The sequence below is a fragment of the Eptatretus burgeri genome, chromosome 2, assembly GCF_056783735.1.
Source record: "Eptatretus burgeri isolate ZD-2024b chromosome 2, Ebu_testis_v1, whole genome shotgun sequence".
Lineage (NCBI taxonomy): Eukaryota > Metazoa > Chordata > Myxini > Myxiniformes > Myxinidae > Eptatretus > Eptatretus burgeri.
Window position 1 is genome coordinate 59,716,184 of NC_140962.1, and position 21,996 is coordinate 59,738,179.

The 21,996-nt window shown below is 44.9% G+C and overlaps 1 protein-coding gene across 4 annotated transcripts in view; it reads right to left on the bottom strand.

The window, feature by feature from the left end:
* The window catches only part of LOC147032137 (leucine-rich repeat and fibronectin type III domain-containing protein 1-like), a 337,112-nt gene that overhangs the window by 286,894 nt on the left and 28,222 nt on the right, over positions 1 to 21,996 (bottom strand). For 2 of the 4 annotated variants that reach the window (XM_085869482.1, XM_085869484.1), the window contains one exon: positions 15,575 to 15,689. The exons of 1 other annotated variant lie outside the window; for it this stretch is intronic. The gene's annotated coding sequence lies outside the window, so the exon portion shown is untranslated. Of the gene's footprint in view, positions 1 to 7,650; positions 8,135 to 15,574; positions 15,690 to 21,996 lie in introns of those variants that run through there. One more of the 4 variants, XM_085869485.1, reaches the window with a different exon arrangement.

Consider the following 21,996-nt stretch of genomic DNA (forward strand, 5'->3'; position numbering starts at 1 on the left):
TTAATGATTGTCTTGGCTGTTCTCCAAGGGATATTAAAGCCCTTTAAATTATTTTTATACCCATCCCCTGATCTGTGCCTTTCCACAACTTTATCCTGGTGGTCTTTTGATGCTCCTTGGTGCTCATGGTTGAGTCTTTGCTGTGAAATGCACCCCTCAGCAAAGGAAACCGACAGGAACAACCGATTTTATTCTGAAGTAATCAATCACTACAACTTAACGCAGGTGGAGGCCACTTAACTGGGTGTGTAATTTTGAAGGTGATTCTTTACACCTGAGGTAATTTACAATTGCTATTGTAAGGGGGTGGACACTTATCCAACCAAGATATTCTTGTTTTGTATTTTTTTCCTGAAATTTTCTGAAATTTGTTGAATTTGTTTTTCACTTGGAAGTTGTGAGTTACCATGTGTAAATAAAGGTGGGAAAAGTCTGATTTAATGCAGTTTAATTCCAGGCTATTAGGCAACAAAAGTTGAAAATTTTGAAAGGGGGTGTCAACTTTCTATAAGCACTGTATGTGTACATACATACATTTTAGTCCTCTTGTTCAGGAAGTTGAATATTTCCAAATTTAAATTGTCTGCCATACGGGCAGGTGAGAGAACCCTCGGATGTAGACATTTAGGAGACTGACCATGTCACCAGAACCGTGGAAATAAATTTTATCGTCGAGGTCAGAGGACACCTTGTGCTACCTTTCCTGCAAGTGGTATCTTACCCCATCCTTTCTGTGATAGTTAATGGTGCATCATTTATCATGTACAAATATGTGAGGGCGTCATGGGGAACCACTTTGAAAATGCTATGACGGATGGAATGCTGGTATTCTCTAATTGTGGACACATCACTTTGATTGCGGATTTTCTATTAATCAATGAAGCACGTGAATAATCTCCGTGTGTGTGTGTGTGTGTGTGTGTGTGTGTGTGTGTGTGTGTGTGTGTGTGTGTGTGTGTGTGTGTGTGTGTGTGTGTGTGTGTGTGTGTGTTTTATCCATCCATCTCTCTTCAATGTCATATTCACAATCACATTTTAAAAAAGGAAATCTTTCAGATCTTTCAGACATCATGTTACTTCGAGTCAATTTGTCTTTATTGATCATAGTACTCAATATATTTCGAGAAGTATGTGTGTGGGTTTGCTTGTTAGACTTCTATGGACTCCTGAACAGAATGCCTTAAAAACTGTTGGTTGTACTCAGGTGTCCATGGGAAGCTTTGGGCAATCCCAAAAATAAAAAATAAAAAAAAATAAACTTCATTGTTCAGGGTTTGGGAAGGACCCCAATTCTCTCAATGTAAATATTTATGGCATAGTGCCGCTCCCGGTGGGGAGGGCAGGGTTGTGGGGGTGGGGGGCTAAGGGGGCATTACATGCTGTATGCAAATACACCACTTCTGATGGGTTCTTTGCTATTTCTAAAAGTTAGGACTTCTAATACCTTACATCTTCTCAATGTATCAGGAAAGGTATGAATATGCTTCATTATGTGGATCCTGGTGATTCAGATTTAAATTTGAAGGCCACTACATTCACGACTGTGGAATAAGATGAATGCCGAAAGTGTGTTGAAATCAACCCACACAGAATATTCTGAAATCAGAATATCCCAGGACATGCTCGATCCAGATGACCCAACAATTCTCTTGAGTTAATTTATTTGAAACTGAATGATCAAATTGTTTGCCTGCTTGGAATAATTGTCTGAGCAGTTGCTTCGAGATGTGGTTTACCTATCCATCCATCCATCCATTGGGACCATACTCTGCAGAGCATTGGTGCTGCATAAGCAATCTCCTGGGCTATTGGGCACAATTCTGGATGGGTCACCACTGCAACGCAGGATACCAGCAAGCAGGAACTCATTTTGCCGACCTCGGAAGGTTGACAGGCTGAGTCAACTCCACCTGGTATTAATTCAACTGAGAAAGCAGGATTTGAACTCAGGAGCCTAGGATCCCAAGTCTGCCACCCTAACTCAGGATCCACCAGGTTTATCTATGTACAACCACTTATCCATATCCATGTACTTGTTTTTCATGCAAAGCATCATCGAGTTTCCCAGCGTCATTATTCATTCAATATGCACTACTCCAAATACTTGAAATACAATTATGGCCTTTATCAAGTACACAATGATGGTTGTGGAACACTCTATCAGCCTTCCATTCACTTTGTGAGATATCCGGAGATGTTGCCAACCTGTTGTGATTGACCATCACCCTGTTCTGCCAAAGCACAACCATGCTGTGGTGCAGCGAGATGTGGGCATCTCAGCAGGCTGTGTGACACCGAAAGCAATTAATCTCCGTATGTGGGCTGACCATGCCTTAACACATGTGATAGTACAGTGAATTGTATGCACAGTTAAAGCCACACAGGTCGCTAGTGACACAGATGACACAAAACTGCATTTGGCTTGCAGTCAGCAAAATGGTCGCCGTTTCTTTGAATTGATGTGTAATGTGCGGAAGTTTTTGTTCCTTCTCTGAGGTTGAAATGGATTTTAAGATCCTTTGGGAAAAGCAATGGATTGGTGCACATCAGAGCGTCATTGAGAGCTGACGGGTACACGCACTCACCCTGCGTTGTCTAGCCTGGGTGGAAATCTTGGCCCAACTACAAATGCAGGGCGATTCATAGATACGTGCACCGTTCATGAGAAGGAAGTTAAGCCAGTGGACATGTGTGCCAGCACCAGTCGTTGCTGGAATTTAAAATCCCTAGGTGTGTTTTGCAAATCGGGGGCAAATTATCACCGGTACCCTGAACAAATGTGAAATTCCTGCAACCTTCAGTCGAATGTCAGGTGTGGCCAGCTGGTTTTTGACTCGGACCAAAAACAATCTATAGTTGTAGTAGTAGTAGCAGTAACAACAACTACCACATTTGGTGGAAACGTACTCGTTGAAGATGCAGATGAGCCTTAAATATTTGTGGAAGTAGATATTTTAAGAGCTTCCGGTGCAGAAGCAAAAGTAACACGGAGTAAGAGGTGCTGCTCAGAGGCAATCTTTCAGCGCTGATTCTACTTTTAAAATAACCTGTTAAACTCTAAAATCTCAGCAGACTCCACATTTAGATGTGCACGAGCTTGTCTCGGAGGGGGAAGTTGTTGCGCCTTTCAACACCGATTAAGTTCTTGAATTCCATTGAAAAAAAAGAAATCTCACTTGTTTCAGTACGATTTCAACATTTGCTCCCAAATGCCAATGCGTTTGACATTTTCACAAATACAATCATTTCTTGATGGTATCACGTTTAAGCAAAGACGTTGCCTTTGGTATCGCGTAAACATTCGATCTTTTGGGTGAAAAAACACAAAAACATGAAATTCAGGCATAATTAGAATTGTAGTCAGACAGGTTGCTTGCTTGGATCAGTGCCATTTTCAAACCTGAAGAGTGAAGCTTTTAATCTTCAGTTAATGACATTCATTAAATTATAAGCAAACACTTTTGTGCTGACGTCAGGAGCTTTTCAAGTGATGTAAAAATAATTTTGTTCACCGTTATTAATATTGTACTGTCGATACTACGGCGTACAACTGGATAGCTGTTGTTTCGTATGCAGCCCGTCGATGCTGGTTGCATCATTTCTGGAAGCATGGCTGTGCCGCTGATGCAATACCCCTGTTGCAGTTAAGCTGGTACTCATTTTGCCGATCGAGGAAGGATGACAGGCCGAGTCAACCGAGGTGGTGTAATTTCAACGGCACGACAGGGGCTCAAACTCAAGACCCTAAAATCTCAAGCCAACCATCTTCACCATATGTTAGCTGATAGGAATACTTACTACGCTCACTCGCATCTGATATCTAGCCTGGATTCCAACCATCACCCAAGTGTATAATTGTCACCCTCGTGTTTTGCATGGAAGGCGAAGCATCAAATGTGTGCGTCATCAGTCAGATGGACATTAAAAGCTGGGTGTCACGTCTGCCAGGACTGGTTGTTTGTGAATGGTGAAGATCCCACAGTGTCTTTCATGAAGAGTATGTGAAATACTGGCAACCTGGACATCAGGCCTGACTAGCAGGTTGCCAAAAACGTTCCTTAGTCGACTTCAAACATAGGCGGGAAGAATTTGGGCCAGTAAAGAAGTAGGAGTAGATACAATGTGATGAGAACCAAAATTATGTCATTTGCATTCCACTAAGGTAGTTTTGTGTTGGCTGAAGATTTTGACCTCAATATGGCATTAATAACCTCATCGCGTTTATGGTGTTTCGGGAAAATAAAAAAGTGTTTTCTATAAGGTTCCTTGTTCACACATCAATTATTTAATCTTCACATAAATCTCATGTTGGCTTTGTGAATGGCAATACAACTTTGGGATAGTAAGGCTTTGGCCTCACGCCATGAGGCTTTTAGGAGCGTTCCCACTCCGGTGTCTCCACTTGAGGCCACATTGCGTGCTGATGGCTCAATGAGGTGAAACCAATTATTGAGCATTTGGCAAAGGAAACACAACCCGGTGCTTATATCCACCTTTTGTATTTCTGTCGTTCGATACAACTTAACAGCCTCCGATTTTCATGTCGGAATCCCGGCTCCGACGTGTCGTTGATTGCGAGGATAATCAACGGGACGAGAGACAATCATTTAGCGCTCTATATGTGCACACCCTCCCAACATGATTGACCAGAATGAAAGGTACAACACACCTTTGGGGTTGTGCCCTTTCACAAGGTTCGGTTAAGTTGCTCGTTTTATTTCGAGCACCAATACACTCGAAAGAGGATGTTGTGTGACAGTAGTAAGAGTATAACGACTACAACTACTAGTCTTCTTTTTTTTTTCTTTTTCTTTAATGGCAACAATTATTCCCTTGTTCTTTTGGGGTTGGCAGAGGGGGAAGCTTTGCCCAAGTCTTTCACGAACTGGCTGGCCAAGTCTGACATTCGGGCAGGAATTTGTATTTTGTTTGGAGATCTTTAACGTCCACCAACTCATGTAGGCAGATGTGACGCCTAGTTTAACATCCATCCGAGGGTCGACACACACAATGAAGAATCACCCTGCCTGTAAAACACCAGGATGGCAGTTTATAGCTGGGTCAAGATTCTAACCTAGGCTAGACAGCTTAGAGGCAAGTGTGCATCAATCCAGGCCATCCTGCAAGCCCATACGACCACGACTACGACTACTACTACTACTGCTATTACCACTACTACTGTAACGGTCATATTTATTCTCTCATTCGTCCATGTCGGCAGCAATCTTTTTCAGGACAAGCCTTTCATGAACCAGGTTCAACTGAAGGTGACAGGAATGAGTAGTTTGTTCAGGGTGACGGCGATAACTTGCCGACTCCTTGGGACGGACACCGTGAGATCTTTTACATTCACAAACTGATGTTAACAGACGAGACGCCTGGCTTAACCAGATTCGATGGCGTAACGGTTCGAGCATCCACTCTGAGTGTTGGAGGTCAGCGCTTCGAACCCAGCCCCGGCCATGCCAAGACCATGTAAAGACTGCTTTCCTTCCTTGACGTTCAGAATTTAAAAAGGACGGAGCACAGATAAGCAACCATAGGTTGGCAATCATCGTGCATGCTTGATAGGCCTAATGCCCCCCCCCCACGTTGAAGTTCTTGGTAAAGGAACTCGTATTTACGTCCATCCGAGAGGTACGACGCACTTTCTGATGGAACGCCCTGTCTGCGACACTCCGTTCGGAGAGTCTAAAGTCGGGTCTGTAATTTAACCCAGACCAGACAGCTCAGAGATAGGTGCGCTGCCCCTGTGCCATCCCTGTTCACATTCCAAAATCCCTGCTCCCGACTCTCGCGCTCGAGAAGCAATGGCAAACCACCTCGTGTTTAAGCAGCGCCCAGGCTTCACAAATACAAGCTGTTACAAGGCTTCAAGGCTTCACAAATACAAACTGTTACAAGGCTTCAAGGCTTCACAAATACAAGCCAAGGCTTCACAAATACAAGTCGTCCGGGAAGACGATCGTCCGTGCACCGAATGAAAGAAATCGTGTCACCGCATATTCCCGCAGGGATTTGAATGCACCGTGCTGTAGGGGGTGCTAAAGTGCCGTAAATCACCCGAACGGAGCGACGCGGTGTGCTCGGCCACACTCCCCGATGCCAAATATCGCTGCCCTTCGGTGTTGCCTTGTGTCTGTCGTTCCTCGGTCGATGTATTATTTATTGGCGTTTTAAACAAATGCCTCCAGATCGGGCCGAGATCCCATCTTAGCATTTCGTGTTCACTGGAGGGGATGTTTGCAGGGCTGGGTGCCGGCGATAACTCGCCTCCTCTTTTCGTTCGCATCGCTGCAAAGCGCGTGCGACGTTCGGCGCGCATCACGAGCAGCGATTGTGACCGACGGGCGAGTCTCCCTCAGGGCAATGCTGCAGCTCCCCGTTTGCTCTGCGCGATTCTTGGGATACTTTGGTTGAAGTCCCGCATTGTCGGATGACCGTGCACCAGCTCGATATTCACTGCGGAGACACTTCTTGGCGGGACATATTTTACAAAGTCACACGGATTAACCACCATTTCTCTTCTCCTCTTAAAAACCCATGAATTTCAAGTTGAATGTCAAACTCGGTGGGGGTAATGGTTAATAGAGCGTCCGCTCTCGAGTCTGGGAGGTCACACGGTTCTAGCCCGGGTCGAGTCATATCAAGGACTTAAAAACGTGCTGCTTCCTTTCTTAACGCTCAGCATTTAAAAGACATCGAGCATTGACCGACAACCGTCGGTTGGCAACCTTTGCGCAGATTTTGATGGGCCTCCTGTATTGAAATTCCTTGTAAAGGTAAGTCCGAGCGCAGGTGACCATGAGAGGCGGGCACGTTCGACGAGCTCAAGGGACATGAAAAGCAACAGAAGCCACAGATATGGATGAAGACAATTTACTACGGGCTTAAAAATACCGGTGGGAAATCAAGAGGGAATTTTTTTGTTTGTTTTTACCCTCGGGCTGTCACAACCTGTCTTCTGCCTCAGCACTTCACCCCCATCTTGTCCTGCAGAATATCCCTCTGCAGAATCATTAACATTGAAACCCTGAAGATTTAAAAAGCGATTTCATTTTGAACACATCGCCGGGTATCCGTTGCGCAACAGACCTTGGAACACGTTCCTCTAATGGATGTGAGATGGTATTTGAAAATGATTGCCTCTTCAGACAGTCGTCTCAGGCATGTACACCGCTTCAGTATAGCCTAAATCGGTGATGGAGGTTTTCCCTACTTTGTGGAGTGCGATTTATCTAATAGGGTATATCATTGGCTTATAGTATACGACCATGGTGCGCGAGGGAATCTGCAGCCTCGTAGGTGACGTGCGCACCGTGCGGCAGCGAGGCGATACTCGTTCCTTGGGGTTTGGGGGGCGGTCAGGGCACGATCAAGCACCTGCCACGTACTATGGTGTTAAACACTGTGCGATTGGTAACAAAAGTGCTGGTCGAGCAATTGTAACCATCATGGATGAGGAGCGCCACGCTCAACCAAATGCTCCGGTTATGCCGGTGCGCAGTCATCGTCACACTATGCTAACGAAGTGGCTTGTCCATCAAAGGAATCGTGCTCCAGCCCATTTAGCTCGCTTTCCAGAAGTTGGAGCGGGATTATTATTTCACACAAGGAAATGGAAACGCACGTCGGGATGAATTCTCTCACCTCGCACCGCGGACATCGGGAAATGCGCAAAGGCTCGCGCGGTGGCGTCCGAAGATCCCGGCACGCACGCCCCACTGTCGACTCCGAATCCCTCCCGATCAGGGCCACCAGTGGCAGCTTGAGGAGCCAGAAGGGGAGAAGCGCATCCGGTCATGCAAGGATCGTTACATCGCCTGAGGATGTGGCTCCTGCCCACAGATCGGTCCGCGGTGCATGTGGCAGCCCCTCGGAGGCTTATGAGCTGCGGACATGCTGGCAGGTCAAACGGTAACAGATAGCAAGTCTTTTGTGCTTTATGAGCTGGTATGCGCAACAGCCGGCTCCGCTCGGTCAGTCAGATAGAAGAAAGTCGGGAAGGGGCGGCGAGGGTCTGCGAAGGCAGCGCGCGTCCCAGAGTGCTCGGCCGGTGGGAGGGATCGATCCTGGGAATGCGGGCGCGGGTGGGAGAGGAGTTAAAATTAGGAGAAAGCTTCTCTTCATGGGCGGGACTTCTCGGTTACCTTTCCAGGAGGCCACCGAGGAGCTCAATCTGCAGGTCGAGAGAGTGCGCGGGTTTACCAGGGGACGGAGGAACATGGAAAGCGAAAATCTCTCTCTCTCCCTCTCCAGTAGCAGCACCTTCCACTGCTCCAAGGCAATAGAGACGAACTGTGCGCTTCGCCTCCAGTGACAATTAATCCATGGAGAATGCTGAAAATTACATCCCAAGAAGATCAAGCACCCTTCCACATGTATACCATAGACCCAAGGAAAAGGACCCCGTTCTTCCACCGGTTACATGGGCAAGCGAGGAAAGGCACCGCACGACGCCATCAGAATTTCTCACGTTATCTTGGGGACCGTTCTTTGTCACGAGGTGGAGATGTAATACGTAGTGTGTATGTTGTGTAGCGAGACAAGTCAATCCTATTACACATATTGTGTGCTTGCTTTACCCGAATATAAATAAGTAAAGGCTTTCCATTAACGTGCTCTCATTTCAGGTAGGTCATGGGTGAACACCCTCCTGTTGAGACTATATATATATATATATATATATATATATATATATATATATATATATATATATATATATATATATATATATATATATATATATATATATATATATATATATATATATATATATATATATATATATATATATATCCATGACACCTCCCTCCACACCTGCACATGACGTCCCTGTGATTAAATTATCCTCTTGGGTTTGTGAAGTTTGTGTTTTATGTGCAAATGAAATGTCTGTTTCTTTGTGAAATAATTGTAAACAGGTGTTCGCACTCCAATTACTCCGGTATCGCATCAGTGTATCAAGCTGTCCTCTGAAAGCATACCTGTAAGCTTGTGTTATAGTGCAACCATTAAGGGAACTTTACACAGCATCGACTTCTGTACCTGCCCCCCCCCCCCCCCCCCCCGCAAGCGGCAATAAGCAAATGATAGCCTTTGCAGGTGCGATTGAGCGGTGAGAACTTAATTATATAGTTTTCTTTTACATCTCAAGAGAGACAGCAAGCTTTCATCACAGGGTGCATGAAAACCCAGCACTATGATGCACTTGAACATTCTTCCTTAAAAAAAATTTTTTTTTTTTACACTTTGTTGCTCGATATTGTATTTTTATTATTGTTATTATTTACAGTTCCGATTGGAAAATGTCCAGCACTATCTGGACACCTGCACGAGTTTCATAATAACGCATCAGGATCCGTGAATGCATACTCTTCTTATGTAATGGGCCCAGTTATCCCCACCTTCTTACTGTGGATGACAGGGTGAGGGGACGTTCCCTGACTAAGTCTTTCACGAACCGACTTGCTAGGAATGCCGTTCAATCGATTTTGGCAAGAATTTGAAATTTGTACAGGGTGCCGGCGAAAGACACCATTGGGTCTTTGACGACCACCAATGACCAGCGCGCTGGCAGAGGGGTCACCCGGCTTAACGTTCGGTCCGATGGGCGGCGCACACATTCATGCCTCATCATGCATGCGAAACACTGTGATGACAGTTTATAGCTGGATCGGGATTAAAAACCCAAGCAAGGCAGCTCGAAGGCCAGTGAGCTAGCCTTGCGAGGAAGCGAGTCCATTTTTATTTTGATGTTCCATCTGTCATGGAGTACGGAGGGATGGCATGAGAAAAATATGATAAGAGAGATGATTGTCTGTCTGCACCGACATTTTTCTCAGAAATGGTCGAACGGATCTTCGTCAAACTTTCAGAGGTTCTTCAGTGAGTGCCTGGGAGTGTTTTAGGTGAAAACGAATTGCTTGAAGACTTTGAAAATAAAATTAGGATTTTTTTCCTTCCCATCGCACTATAGTGCCTAATCCTATGTTGCTATGTGAAAGGTCATAGTAAATGATCCCTGACCCCATTTCTCAGTGGGTGTGGGGATGTGTTTTATTCCCCCGACAAAAAAATGGGGGGGGGGGAAGATTTCTTCGAAACGTCAACAGGATCAGAAACATCACCAGGACCGTAGGTACTCCATCCAGAGCGTCGGTGGTGCCAAAGTTTCTTGGCAAGGGTTATACTGATTGGTTTGCTGTTGCCTTCCCAATGTTGTTTGTCTGTGCTCAATCCTTTCAAAGGCTGTTCTTCAAGCAAGGAAACGGCACATACCACTTTGTCCCTTAAAGGTCTGACTCAGCCAGGGTTCAGACTACAGATCTCCCAGACTCCGAGCGCACGCTCTACGTCTGAACCGTGAACGTTCCTGCAAAGGGATTATTTCGTTATACACATTGATTGCTCTTAAAAATAGTGATTTAAATAATTATCATCACTTATTAGGCAGTAATAGATTCCTATCAGTGCCTCGTATCGGATAATTAATGACTTGCAGGCAAAATCTACTTTGCCTCTCAAATCCCAAAGTGTAACCCTCTATTATAAGTCTGTATAATGAGTGTACCACGGTTTGTCTAACACAGAGAAAAATGAAGACCCGTTACGCATTAGTCATTGGGTGACTACTAAATAATGAATTCGAGATTGAGTGCTAATTGCTGCGCTCGGGTGCAGCCAGGGCGTAATTGAGCTGTTTGGGGATTGGCAATGAAAATCCAGCCAAGTGTTGGGAGGAGTGGATCGAGAAGCTATCGGGTTTGGGAAAGCCAAGAGGATAAGGGAGGTAAGATTGGAGAGCGGTGAGTGAGGAGGGCGTGATCGGGAGGTACATACACCTTGAGCTCTGGGCGAATAGCGTCAAGATTTACAGCACTTAATCGGAATACCCAAGAACAAAAAAAAAATAAATAAAAATCAACGAAGTATTACAAGCTGATCGAGCGATATGCAGCCATGTTATGTCGTGACGTACACAATACACGTGACATCACGTTTTAGCACTATAGACATAACCCTGGCATGCATAATATGTGAATGGTGCAGTGTACGCTGCACCACCGACACACACACACACACACACACACACACACACACACACACACACACACACACACACACACACACACACACACACACACACACACACCACACACACACACACACACACTAAAGGCCCGATTTATTGGCAAGCTCGAATGTGTAAGAAGGACAACGTCCATATGCACGTACTTTCAGCAAATACACAGAGACCACCGCAAAGTGATACAGCCACCCGTTGCAACCATGGACCGACGTCATAAAACTCTAATGCGCATTTACAACATTTTCACTCAATTCTGTTCTTCCAAAACGCATTTTTGCACATATCAACTGCATTGTATAAATGGCCCCAATGAAAGTGCATTTGACTTGTCAATGTAATGCTGATTTACGGCCGAGGCAGCGTGCTGAGAGCTACAACCACACTTTGTATCAATTACGAATGGCGCGTGGTTGTGTAATTAGCTACGAATGTCGCAAATCTGCAGATACCAGGAATGTGGGGGCTGGGGGAGTATATGAGTTTTGAAGTCGCTGGAAGTCGTGCAAAGCAGCTGCCCATGGGTTCTCGTCGCCGTTAAGGGATTTATAGAAGCGCAATACATCAACACGTCAATGCATCACTCGCTGTCTCTTGTAGAGCGATACCAGTGGCTGCATCAATCTCGTGGCCCACTGTGAGGGTGGCTGAGCGATGGCGCTGCCCGGTACTTAATCAGAGCTTGGGAAATTACACAAAAAACCACCTTGCTCACGGTGCCCTTTGCCCCATGGCTGGCTGTTCCTCGGCCTTTCTCAACTCTTCCCTTTCCCATGACTGCTGCTCTGCAAAGTCCGAATTCCAAACCACCTCCGCGTGCAAAGGACGACCCTTGTCAACAATTCTCCAACATCAAGCATGATCATTTCAATTGGATATGAAGGTTCACCTACACCTGCGATTGTACATTGGATTTTTAATTATCGAGAAGCAAATAAGCTCCTCTTCTGATGTCACGGACAAAGGTCACGGTGTGGATTTTCAGATAGCAATTTCTCCCCACTCTGCATAATTTCACCTGTGCGCTGTGTCTTTACATTACAGGAGATGAGTGTAATTATCTCATAATATGCATCCCAAGGAATACTCGGGACATGTAATGATGGCATCTTTTGCTTGCTTGGATCTACTCGAGCAATACTGGACAGTGTTCAGTGGAACTCCTTGAAAGCTCAGGATTTTGAATGGAGCCTCGAGAAGCAGATGCCGCACCTCCTCTCCAAACAGTGAAACCACAGCTCCATGCACTACATTTGCAACATTACAACCCACTGCGAGTTGAGAGGTTTTGCTGCTACGTGTTGCCTCCTTCTGCATCCAAAGCCACTCCTCAATGTGGGTCGGTGCCATGACAAAAAAAAACGGATACCAGTTCCACTAAGCGAGGCATGATGGTGGAAGTTACAGTAAATATCATAATACTTCCATCATATTAGCATCTGTATATTGATTTATCGTATGAAGCTGGATACAGAAGGTGCTGACATTTTGGGCCTCCCATTTCTGTTTTTTGATGAAGAGTAAAGCCCAAATCACCAGTACTTTTTGATCATTTTTCAGCGAATAATTTCTACCATTTTAACCTAGTGTTTTTATCCTCTTGTGCCACCAATGCAGACCGCTCGTTCTCTGCTGAAATTTGCAACCGTATGGGATGCATGAGGTGATAAGGGACTGCTTGATAAAATAGTAATGGGAGATGAAATAATACAATATATGCGATTCCACTCCACGAGTATATTGTTACAGATCTGGAAACCATTTGCACTCAACATACAGATGTCTCAAAAGTCACTTATGTTGTTAAGTACGTGTGTAGTCAGATCCCTTTCCTTTTGTCTAGTGGGAGAATCAAAGGCGTGCGTTGCGATTTCTTTTTCGTTAGGTTATTAAATCCTTACATCCAACGAACACTCCAATGAGCAACCAACAACCATTCCATTCCCCATCACGATCCACTACCCACCCACTGTCTACAAGCACTCTCACTTGTCAAGGCAGGGGCTTGCAGCCGTTCCTTGCCACTTCCACCAATGTTCCTTCCACAAACATTGTAACTCTTGCACGACGGCCTGTGCAACATTGATAGTGTTACTCGTCGAGTATGAACCCGCGTGGAAGACTGGCTGGGGTTTCCTGGCAGGGGTCGTTGCAGGGTTGATACTGTTAATCGTCGAGTGTGGGCCCGCGTGGAGGAGCCGCCCCGGAAAGGTGGGCTGTAGGACCTGTCCAGTCAGAGGCGGACAGTGAGGTGTGTTCACCAAGGCCCTCCCAGCTGAGGGAGGTACATAAATTTCCGAGCACCCTCTGAGAGAGGTGGTCTTTTTGAGGTCTTGGAGGGTCTTTTTGAGGTCTTGGAGTGTCTTTTTGGGATCTTTGAGAGTTTTTAAAAAGTTATGTTGAAGAGTTTTTGGTGGGCATCGAGGCGGTGAATGTGTCTCTGCTGGCCCTTTACGAGAAAGAGAAGAGCGACCCCGACCCCCCTCCGTGGACCCCGGCCATTCACCACCCGAGCTCCACCACGAACCTCGAGTCCCACACGTGTGACTGGGGACCAAACCAGCGACCATTGTCAGGTGCCACATCGCGGAGCACGCTCTTCCTCCGACGGTCAGGTACACCACCAAACTCTGGCCCCCAGCTTGTCTCTCTCCACGGCTGCGAGGGTCCAATAAAGACTCTGGGTTTCTTTTCATTTTGTGTGTGTGTGTGTGTCTGCGTGTGGGCCCGTCTTGTAAGTAGAAACTGTTTAAGTGCTTGAATCCTTGTAAATCTTGCTTGCATATCTGCGATAAGTCTTGCCCTGTGTCTTTCATTTACTGAAAATAAAACTTGTTAGAAATGTTCCCAGTTCGTTTCCGTCCCTTCTTGAATTTGTCCAGCATGGTACGGATCTGAGTTTAGGTGGGGTTTCATCCCCGATAATCCGTTCATTCCAGCCGGCACGGCTTTGGCAGTTTCCGCTCGGCTGCACCCGAACCGGAGTTGGTAGTTGGAACTCTACCAGTCGGTAGAGTGACCCGGTTCAGGCAGGTCGTGCCGAGGGCGTGGTTTCCCTGGTCGTCGAAATCGTGGTTAATTAGGTAAATTGGTTATAGACAAATAGACCCTACGCTAAGCGGTTGAGATATTGGCGTCCACGGTCGGTTAGACGACCCGCCGGCTCACGGAGTTATCCAAGCGACGGCCTACAATTCCTGGGAGTTTGGTGGGAGACGACGCAAGCTTTCCCCACCAAGTGGTTGTTCTCACCACCGACCCCCGGCCCACAACAATATATTAGGCGTGTGTTGCTTTCACATTTTGGAGGGAACTGTCTTGAAATGAATATATAGAGGATATTATTACATAAAACAAAATGAACTTGTGATCCTTTGGCCTAAATGTCCCTCTGTCATTGGGTCTATATGAACAAACGATATGGTTAAATGCTGCGAAAAATCAAGAACAAGAAGCATTGCAGAAAAAGTATGACAAATATACAAGAGCGAGTATTGATTTGCAATACTTGTCCCCTTCGGGTCCCAATGTATGTTCTTATCCCTTTATTTGGGTGGTATATAATGGCACGTTCGGTGAAGAAAATAATCAAAAAAATAAACCAATGAACACACATGAAGCAAAAACATGCGTATGGCTTGTGTGCGTATACAATACATCATGATTATATATTTGGGATCATTCCAATTGCATTGGACCATGGACTAATAACCATGGCTAAGGCCTGTGGCCTGCCAATCTGTGCTGTTTCATATAATGGCAGCGCATGATTTTAATTGGGGTGGAGTCATTATTTTAATTGGGGTGGAGCCAGCTGTTGAGCCAATGGGTCTAAAGCAGTGGGATGGAGTCAGGGTCGCTGAACACTGACCCATGTGTAATATGTGATGTGTAAAAAGGGCATAACTCTGAAAAATTGACGAAACGCACTGAAACTCGAACTTGTTGTGCAACTTCTCATGATAAAGCCATTTACCAAGTTCCAGTTGAATGTGTTAAAGGGTATGGGAAAAAGTCTAAAAAGCAAAGGTGGGATGGATGGACGGACAGACAGAGAGCAAACCTGTAGTCCCCTCTGGTATAAGCATTAGGGGACCAATAATATGGAACACTGAGATGTTGGTGCACCGAAACTAATTGAGAATATGATACGGCTGCCTCCTCAGACAGTGTGAAACTCTTTGGAGTTGAAAAAAACGGATGGAATGGGAGGCTTGGGAAGAAAAGGGAAGGTGGGTGTGTTTGGAAGGAAAGGGAGAAAAGTGAGAGGAAGTTCGGAGGACATAATAGTAAAGGAAAAGGAGCGAGGTGAGACGTGTGGGACATCTGGTTGTGGAGATGGTTCCCTATATTATACACAAGGAAAACAATCATAACTAAACAGACCTTTGAAAGTCTTTGGTGTTGTGGCGTGCTAAATTCATTATTCACATGTACACCTCATTAGCACAACCAAAATTTTCTTGAAGAAATCACGATACTCACAGCCTGCAAGGCCCGAAATGTCAGCACTTCATGATCATTTACGGTAGATCACTTGGAACCATTTTATTCTTGTTTTAATTCTCTTGTGCCACCAATGCAGATCGCTCGTCATGTTCTAATTGGAATTCAGGACATGAGGTCATGTTATAATTGGAACTGTACAATGATGAGGAAATGAAAAGCAATAGTTTTAGCTTCTTTCTGCTTATAATGTTACATAATAAATAATAAATATCCCATCATGGAACCACGATCAAACTTCCTTGAAAAAAAAAAATCACAACTATTCACAGCCGACAAAGTCTTTGTCTGTAACTCAGTGGACTACGACTTCACCCTATGGGCTGGTACCCCAGCATCACACGTCTCGCCTGGATTTTGTGGAACCTAAAGTCCTCAACATTCTTGGTATCTCTCATCCGAAGCACAAAGCCTATTGCTATCACATCAAACAGGTTGGTGGCTGCTCCGTATATTTTTTAACCACCTCTCCTCCGGTCGAGCTCCATCTGCTCTCAGCCTTCCGATCTTTCCCAGCAACTCCAGGATGCAGACAGACCCCTTATAGTATACCCCTCATCTGGTTAAACTCCAAAAATCCAGGCTTACTGAACAAAAATCTCTTTTGTTCCTTTTTTGCATTCATGGAACCACCTTCTTGAGATGGTTTGATCACACTCTTCCCTCCAGGGGGTTCGAAAAAGCAGTGCACCATCATCTCAGGTCATTCTCCATCCCTACTCATGACATTTTCTAATTAAATCTACCTAACCCAACCCATTTACTTTCAGGTAACTGTAGCCTGGTGTTCGCTTAAAATATTAGGGTCTTGAATTTGAGCTCCTTTCGTGCCGTTGAAATAACACCAGGTGGGATGACTCAGCTTATCAACCTTCCGAGGTTGGCGAAATGAGTACGACCTTACTTATAACAGGGGCACTGCATCAGCAGCACAGCCACACTTTCAGAAAATGATACAAACAGCATCCACAGGCTGCATATGAAATAACAACTGGTAACTGCGTTTCCTCCACTCCCCTCTCCTCTTGTCCTGTTCATTCATTCCCTTGCTTATTATGTCCAACTGTTGCCTCACCGTCCCATAGTTAGTTCGTTGCTTTTACACTCTTATCACTCGATTTAACAATTTCTCATTTTTGCACACGATCCATTTGATTTTGTCCTGGTGCACTATCAGATGTTTCACCCAACAACTACATTAGTCACTGTATGCTTATATTATGAACTAGCTCTTATGATTCTGAGATGTATTGTTCCGCTCATCATGACAAATTATGTTGTCGTCACGAGGTTGTGATGAGGTCTTGTTACAATTAATATTGTACAATGATGAGGAGATGCGAAGGGGTAGTTTCAGTGCTGTCTGCTTAATATGTTACATAATGCATAATAAATATCCCATCACAGCAGCAGCAACAAAACAACATCCATGGAAATGATGCAACCAACAGGCGCATGCCGTATTTGCAAGAAGAAATGGTGAACATCTCAATGCAACATTTGGTGGATATCAAGTGATATATATATATATATATATATATATATATATATATATATATATATATATATATATATATATATATATATATATATATATATATATATATATATATATATATATATATGTTTTCCATGAGGTGAATATCTTTCATTGCTTCTGCTAAAACTGAAAATGTCTCATCGAGACATCCTGGTGATTACGCGGTCAATACGTTGACAACTTCGATATGTGTTCTTTGCTCGACGATTTTATTGCACGAGAGATAATCAACAAATTCTTTTCCCATGTCACAAGGAAGTGTCTTTGGCAAATTATATTCTCACAAATAGTGTATGTCATACAAAATTATAGAGTAACATAGTTTACGGTAATGCTCTTCAATCAAACTATAACAAACCTTTTATATGCTGCTTCTGCCTTAAAATAGATGGATCAATAGGTCAGGATTATCTCTGGAAATATTGGCGAAAAAAACCCCCCACTGTCCCTTCTGTTGCCAACTTTTTGATTGTGACATCCGATGCCATCTTCGTGACTCACTCAGACTGCCATGCACAGAAACATTGTGTAAGTCTCAATCGTATCTGTTTTCTTTCCATTCACAAATTTCCTTCCCATGTTCGTCTGTCACCACGGAACTTGGCTGGGTGTTGGTACCTCTCTCACCAGCCATGGCGCTTCAGCAAAGGACTTCTGTGACTGCATTGGACTGACCCAATCTGTGAACTTTCTGACATGGATTTCTCAAAATGGCAACTCCTCCCTTCTGGACTTGGTTATAACAAACCTTCCCACAAATGCCTCCCACTCTTCCTCTGATCCAATTGGTTCATCTGATCATGTGCTTGTGGAAGTCAACATTTATCTGGCAATTCTCAGAGAGCTGCCTCAATACCAGCGAGTCTTGGAGTTCACTCAAGCAGATTGGCAGGGACTGCAAGCAGCTGTCTTTCTTCAGGACTGGTCTCCCATATCTCCTGCCCCTGATATTAACTCAGCCTGGCAATTCTTCGACAGATATCTATCTCTATCTCTATCTCTATCTCTATCTCTATCTCTCTCTCTCTCTATTGTCTTCAATTATCCTCCACTTCTTCCTGCCCATGGTACTCTGAATCCTGTGGTGAGGCAGTTTCTCTGGAACAACTTGTCTTCTCTTCCTGGAAGGCAAATTCAACCAAACGCAATCTCAGGGCATTCCAAAAACCAAGTGTGTGTCCACTCTCAAGAGAACCAGAAAATCACATCTGTCCAACCTCAAGAATGAACTTTCTAAATTGTCTCCCTACACTAAAACCTGGTTGTGCCTAGTCAAGTCCAGCTTTGGTTTATGCTGTCCTGCTCTCCATTTCCTCTCTTCAAATGGCATCACAGCTGACTCCGCTTGTGGGAAGGCTGAAGGCCTCAATTGCTTCAAAGTCTTGTGTCCCCAACTCCTCACTCTCAGTACCCATCCTTCCCTGTCTTATCCAACTGCTTCTGGATTCTGTATCTTTTGCACCTGGGAAGGTGGAGAAGGTTCTTTCAATCCTCGACTCTGACTCTGCTACTGGATGTGTCCTAAAACAACAGTCACATGTCCTAAAATCCTGTCTGTTGCTCTTTCACATTCTCTCTCTGTCCTTTTCACCCTATCATTTGCCCGAGGTCATCTTCCATCTGCTTGGAAATCAGTCAACATCACTGCATCACATAAAAAGGTGCAAAAACTGATCCACTTGACGACAGACCTATCAGCTTACTTCCAATCATCAGCAAGGTCATGGAATGTATCATCACAGTTGATATGAAATCCTTCCTTTTATCCAACAACCTCATCTCAGATCACCAATTTGGTTTCAGACCAGGTCACTCCACTTTGGACATGTTGCTTCTACTCACCCAACAATGGATGGAGGAACTCAATGTCAGACATGAGATCAGGGCTCTCTCTCTCTGGACATATCTCATGTCTTTGATACAGTCTGGCATCCTGCCTTACTCTTCAAACTCTCTGCCTATGGCATCCAAGGCAAAGTACACACTTGGATGACTGACTTCCTACACTCTCATCATCTACATGTGGCTCTCAATGGAATCCTTTCATCTCCTCTCCTTGTCAAGGCTGGAGTGCTCCAAGGCAGTGTTTTGGGGCCAATCCTATTCCTAATCTTCATAAATGATCTCTCTGACTCTCTGGAAAATCCTCTTTATCTATTTGATGAAGACTCCACTCTGTGCCATGACATCCTCCATCCTTCGGACAGGCAGGCTGCAGTCTCTTCCCTCTCTTCAGACCTTAACAAAATCACAAAATGATCAAACACTTGCAATATGTCTTTAAATCCTGATAAATCTCACACTATCTCTAACTCTCTTTAAAAGGACCATCTGGCAAACCCTCCCATCGACTTTCTAAACTATCCTCTTGAGGAAGTTCAGTCATTCAAATTCCTGGGTCTCACTATCAGGCATTATCTTTCTTGGGCAAGCCACATTTCAAAGTTGGCCTCCAAAGCCAGCCACCGACTGGGCTTCCTCCATCTTTCAAAGTCATGCCTCAGCACACCTGAACTCCTGTCCACCTGCAAGGCCTTCATCCACTGCTTGATGGAGTGCTGCCCTCCCCTCTGGGCTGGCTCCCCTGCCTCACATCTTACTTAGCTTGATGCCGTAGAAACCAAGGGCTTCAAGATTATTGGATTCTCCCACGATGAAACTGAGTTTATGGACCTATCACTTCACCATCACAGACAGCTCAGTGGTCTCTCTTTCTTCTACAACCTCCTTTCTGATCTTGTACCCTCTGCTCTTTCTGTGCTTTGCCTTCGTTTTTGCCCCCCCCCACCCCAATCCTTCCTCCTTCCAAATTTTAGTTTTCTCCTCTGGGAGTTTCCTTCTGTATCCATCTTGTCTACCTCATGCATCCTCTCCTGTCCATTATTCCTCACCAACCATGCACCCATTGTTTTTCAAGTCTGCCTCCATCTTGACCTTCTACTTGGCTGTTGGTGTTTTCCCCCTTTCTCTGCTGTTTATTTTTGCCTGATCGCTTCAATGTCCTAGTAGTAGCTCTTCCATGAGCCTCAACTGTGTATACTAAAAATAAAAAAACAAAACCAGTGGTCCATCCTCAAGGCAGTTTTGGGCTCTGCTCATTCCTTATTTACATACATGACATCTCCAATGCTCTAGAAACCATTTTATTTAAAAATCACAGATGATCACATTCTGCCCTGCAGTGCTCACCATCAAAAAGACAGATCAGTATCTTTTCCATACTTCTTAGCATATGTGGAAATGGTCAGATGCTCGTCCAACACATGGGACACATCATTTAATAGAGGCAAGTCTAACATTCTCATCTCATCTTTGAAGAAGGATTGTCCAGCAAACCCATTTATCCACTTAATTGATGAGCAATTTGAAGAAATTTAGGCCCTCAAACTTTCTGACAACATCATCAACAAAACCTCTCCTGAGTAGATCATTAATTACCAAAACTGATTTCCAAAGTCAACTGCAAGCTACGTATCCTCCATCGTACCAAGCTCTTCCTCAATAACCGTGAACTTCTCACAGCCTACAAGGCCTTTTCAGTAACTGATTGGGAACCAGGGGAGGATCCTGGGAGGGTTTAAAGGTCTCACTGCAGACAGATTTTTGACAAAGTGCAACAACTTGTGCCAGATGTTCTGTACCCCATGAGGAGGAAGTACTATAGAGCTTGCAGCTGCAACAATCCATGTGATCGATCGGTTTTTTTTTTGTTGGATGGAACTTCTAGGCCCATAGAAAAATGAAGTGAAAGGCAATGTATTGTCAGTGGGGCAGTGGGAGAATATGAAGAAGCAACAGGAGATGAAGAGATAAGATGAAAGGAGACACATCAACTTGCAATTATCAGGAGAGGAGTTGTGGAGGATAAATGAGAAAAGGAAAGATCATGGGTAGAGAGAGATGGTGACCTGAGATGGTGACCTGAGATGGTGGTGCACTGCTGGCTTGAATACCCAAATGGAGAGAGTGGGATTGAACAAATTGGGGAAGGCGGTTCCACAAGTGGGAGAAGAGAGGACCAAAAAGTGGAAATGAGCAGTGAGCCTGTAATTTGAGAGTTTCACCAAGAAACCAAGAAACGACTGAGAAACGATGGAGAGATGAAAGAGCAGCCAGAGCAAGACGCAAGGAGAGAAGGTAGAAAACAGTTAACAATCTGTCCGAGACAAAAGAGAAAAGGGCCTTCTCTTTTGGAGATGTCAAATATATTGTTGCGGTCTTCGCGCCCGCCGGCGTGCGACGGCCACGTAACTCGAATCGCGGCGCGTCGCCCACCGGACGGACAATCCAGTCGTGACCCTCTCGGACTAACGCCGGGAACCAGTCACGGGTGGACCTTTCGGTCTCACCGCGATCGAGCCAATCAGCCCCCGCGTGGGATAGGGTTGCTCGCCAAATTCGAACTACCTAAGTACCCACGCGGAGGGTAGACCGGGCGATCGCACCTCGCCGCAGGTCGACTTCGGACACGGGCCACTTAAGCGACCCGTTCCGACTATCAGAATAACCGAGCGGTGTTATCGTCGACCTCGACGGTTCGATTAATTATCGGGCGTATTCAGCCCACTACCAACCCTTTACGTGAAGCAAGATGGGGGTTCAATGGGGGAAAAGACGAAGCGAAGCGGGAGAACAGTTCAACAATAAAGCACATTTATTCTCGGCACACGGGAAGCACACAAATACAATTCCACCAAATGCACACAAAAAAAAGAAACACAATTCCATTTACATAAAAAGCAAACATAAAAGTGAAAACACAGTGCAGAGCTAATACCGACTACCGAGCACACGGCAACACTTATACAATTCTACTTCACGGACGGCGCCGACAACACATACCCAAAACCAAGGAAAAGAA